This window comes from Sciurus carolinensis, chromosome 12, assembly GCF_902686445.1.
Source record: "Sciurus carolinensis chromosome 12, mSciCar1.2, whole genome shotgun sequence".
Classification (NCBI taxonomy): domain Eukaryota; kingdom Metazoa; phylum Chordata; class Mammalia; order Rodentia; family Sciuridae; genus Sciurus; species Sciurus carolinensis.
This window is the reverse complement of record NC_062224.1, coordinates 25,021,918-25,026,514: the sequence shown is the minus strand read 5'-3', so window position 1 is coordinate 25,026,514 and position 4,597 is coordinate 25,021,918.

Below are 4,597 nucleotides of genomic sequence, written 5' to 3'. Positions count from 1 at the left end.
GCCAACCCCTGAATCAAATTGGGGTCACCACAGTAATAATCTAAATAGCACTGATTCTAGCTCTTAAATTGCATAACACACAAACTCACCTCCTAAAATTTCTCCACCAATTATTTCTGGATGCAATGGAGTGTCTCATATGTATTCAACAATAGTCTTTATCATTTTTTCCATCTCTCTGCTCACCTGTTACTGTTCCTGCTGTCATAGTGTCTAGAGGAAGTGCTCTGATATTGTCATTTGTGCCCAGGTTCCATGAAACAATGCTCCTCTTCCTATGTAGCTTTCAGGAAAGTAGCAAAATTCATTGGACATGATTCAGTGAGGACCTTGAGGGATCCTTCATGGCTTTGACATGTCATCACATTTTACACACAGTTGTGAAACATTCCCTAACCCACATTTAGTAAAGTTGCAGTATCAATTGCTATCATTGCAGGTTTCTGAGCCCTTCTAACAAACAGGAAGGCAGAGCTTCCAGAAGTCAATATGCATGAGAATTCGGGTTGAAACAAACTGAGGTGAGAGATTTTTTTACATATCTGGAGGGTGGTGGAACTGTAATGGGAAGATATATGCTCCTCTCTTTGTTCCACCTCCCCCCTTGCCCTGTGTGTACAGCAGCAGGGTTTGTAATCTAGTGCCTCACAGAGCCTCTAGTGACAAGAGCGCCCTCCTCCTAGGAGTTCAGATTCAATTGGGAGTAACCCAGGAGTAAGATACCTGCACATTAAAATGCCAGTGTTATAACCAATACAAGCTAGACAGATTCACACTCTGTGAGGGGATCCTGCTGGTCAAACACAGCCCTGGTCATAAATGGAGCACTCTCCAAACAAAAGTAGAGTAGAAGGGATGGACTCCACCAGGGCATAGCTCATCTCCCAAGGTCAGGTGACCAGTGACCAGGAGAGGAATAGGGTGTGGGGCAAGGAGATTTTCCGCCACAGAAATTCCTCCACAAAGAAAGTCGAAGCCAATAAAAGAGAGGTACCTGCTCCCACCCTCCAAGGTCTCTGATCCTGGCCTTGGTTTCCACTGGGAAGTGGGCTCTCCCATTTCAATTTTCCTTTCTGTCATGCGTTCTCAGGGCCATGACCCATGTCTGTTTAAAACTGAAGCTCTTGTTCTTTATCATTACATTTTACAATCTTCCTGGAATAGCTGGTATGTTACAAGATTTTGGTACATACTTACGAGAGTCAAAATAATATTCTCACCATCTTTGTTTCAGTTGTAAATAAGTTTGGATTACTAAATATGGGTTTTCTAAAATTGGATTTCCATCTATGCAGATCAGAAGAGTTCAGGACACTTGCCACATTCTGCCTGCAATATATTGCAAAATGAAATTTGAAGCGGAAATTTCTTCAGCTCATGTGCCCCACAAAGCAAATATGCTAGAAACATGCCTGCCATCAGTCAAGGCAGCAGGTCAGGTATGGAAACTGAGAGCTAATAAAAGCTTGTCTGTGTACTAGAGAGGTAACATTAACTGGGTCAAATACTCAACAGTGCTTATGTCTTTAAAATAAACATACACTCAATAAGGAAATTTGCACTAGATATGATTGCCTATTATTATCACCATTTTAAAAAAATTCAGTAACAGAATTTACGAAACCTTTTAACAGTGGCTTGAGAAGTCATAGTAAACTACGTCGGTTAAGTAACTTATAAGTGCTGGAAAAGCTGGTTTTAAATTTTGTAGTCAATAGCATCTCTCAGGATGCACTCAGCTGAAGGAAATGGAGGTAAGCTGAAGGTAAATTCTACAGGCTGAAGTGATGACAAGTATACATGCACGTGCACACACACACACACACCAGCAGTGGGGTTGATTCATTCAGTGTCTCCTCCACCAGGGACCCAGGTTTTTCCACCTTTCTCTCCTACCATTTGCATTGCATTCATTTTTCTACTCAGACTTGTCACTTCCTTGTCACAATTTGGCTACCATAGCACCAAGAAGCACATCTTAATACATGTCCAGAGAGGGAAGGAAGACAAGTCCCATCCTACTTCCTTCTTGTCTCACTGGCCAGAATTCTTTTGTCTTACCAACCACTAGAAAGTCTAATGGGCTTTGTTATGGTTTGAATGTGAGGCATCCCCAAAAAACTCTTGTGTGAGACAATGCAAGAAGGTTTAGAGGAGAAATAATTGGGTTGTGAGAGTCTTAACTCAATCAATGATTTAATCCTCTGATGGGATTAGCTGAGTGGTAACTGAAGGTGGGTAGGGTGTGGCTGGAGGAGGTGGGCATTGGGGGTGTGGCTTTGGGTACATATTTTGTATCTGATGAGTGGAGTCTCTCTCTTTCTGCTTCTTGGTCACCCTGGGATCCACTTCCTTTTCCCTCTGCCACACTCTTCTTCCATGATATTCAGCCTCATCTCGAGCCCGGAGGAATGGAGCCAGCTGTCAAAGGACTGAGACCTCTGAAACCATGAGCCCTCAAAGAAACTTTTTCTCCTCTAAAATTGTTCTGGTCAGATCTTTTAGTCACTGTTGCATCTATTTCCTACCATTCCGTTGCTTGACACCGTTCTGTTGGAGTAGAGGATTCAACACTTGACATGGTTCTGTTGAAAGATCATCCTCCCTCTTGGGGGCCATAGGCATGGCATGTCTCCATGTGCAATTGTTTTTAATACTAATGATCAACATATCCTTAGATTCAGATTAGAGAGAATACTGGGGAGATTTCATGGTGCTGGGACACAAAATAATATAATAAAGTTTAAGATTAATACTTAGATGAAATTATAAATAAGCGATTATGATTTGCTCAAATTTGTAAGGAGCCTGTGATTTCTTTTAGTATACATATTCTCTAAAAGTTATATATAGGTATGTGAGAGTATTCCTCTGAGCTTTGATGTGGTGTTTGGTCTTCATTACTTTCTTAGTGTTTATGATTAAGTTTAAGGATATTTTTCCCACTTAATAAAAAATAAATAGGTTAATCATAAGTACAATTTGTATTCTTCCTATGTCTAGTTCTTTAAAGATCAAAATAGAGTTTTAGTCCGCCATTGAGTACATGAAATAGAATAAATATTAACTATAAGCTGATTCCTCTATTCTCTTTAGTAATAACAAAAACTTTCCACTGTTGATAACTAATATTAGAGTTCTTGGAGAGGGTAACTTCTATAGAAACTTAATGACGTATTCTTCCAGGGAAATTAAAACTAAGTGGAGCATTGTGCCCTCTACCTTGCTGGGAACTTTTTATTTTTATTTATTTATTTCTTTATTTAAGCTATCATACAGTAAGAATGTTTCTTGAATAAGATCATTAATTACACTCCTGAGGATTTTTTACTTAACATTTCATTGTATTAACCATGAAATGATGTAATCAATACCAAAGAAAAAAACATACAATAAGATTCTGTAAACAATAAAGATTCAGATTCAGCCTCAGAACACTTGGTGTCTCTTTGTGCTGTTTGTCCACCGCGTCGACACCTCCCATCCACGTAGGCCCCCCTACTGCTGCTAGGGCTGGACCCCGGCAAGTCACATCTGTGAATAATCTGACTAATATAGAAATGGGTACTGGGAGTGTGTCCATTGCTGTGACCCATGTGGTTCAGAAGCTTTTGGAGCTTTCTGGAATTGGTGGGAGGAATTTTGAGATGTTTAGCAGTGCAAGCTAGAAATGTTTTAGACTGTTGTTAGCAGAGCTTAATGGCTGATTCTGGTCAGAGTTCAGGAGACCAAAATGCTAATAGGACTGTGCACAGTAAAGACTGGGCTCATGAGGTTTTAGAGGTAAAGAAGGCAATTGGCAATTGGACTAGGGGCCATTTGTGTTATGTTCTGACTGAGAAGTTGTCTACATTTTGCCTATGTCCTAAGACTTTCTGTGAGACTGATTTTTTTTTTTTTTTTCAGTACTGGGGATCAAACTCAGGGCCTTGTGCTTTTGAGGCAAGCACTCTACCAGCTGAGCTATCTCCCAAGCCCTGTGAGACTGATTTTTAAAAGTGGACTTCTTAATCTGATGGAAGAAATTTCTAGACAGCATAGCATTCAGGCAATGGTATAGATATTGCTGGCTATGTTTAGCCAAATTTATTGTAATAATCAGGAGTAGAAAGCAGATCAGAGAGATTTGAAAAACTTGAAAGGTGGAAGTAAAACTGGGGCTAAGGAAGTTGCAGTTGTTAAAGACATTACTGCCACTAAAGAAATTCGAGACTTTGCCCAGAGACAATAAGAGGGCATCTCAGGAATTGGCAAGACCACATCCATCTCAGACTCAAGGAAGTAAAAGTAAAAATTCTCTTGAGAAGAGACCAGTGGGGTACCTTTCTTGCACATGGACCTAGGAAGTTTTTTCAACAGTCTCAACTTCTAGGAATTCATAGTCTGCTGCAGCCAGGGTTTTTGCACAATCTTGGAACTGTTGAGACTATGGGAACTCTTGGAAATGGACTAAATGTATTTTGCATTGTGAGATAGTCATGAGTTTTGGGGACCAGGGGTGGAATGTTATGGTTTGGATGTCCCCCATGTGTGAGAAAATGCAAGAAGGATTACAGGAGAAATGATTGGGTTAAGAGAACCTTAATTTAGGGAATTA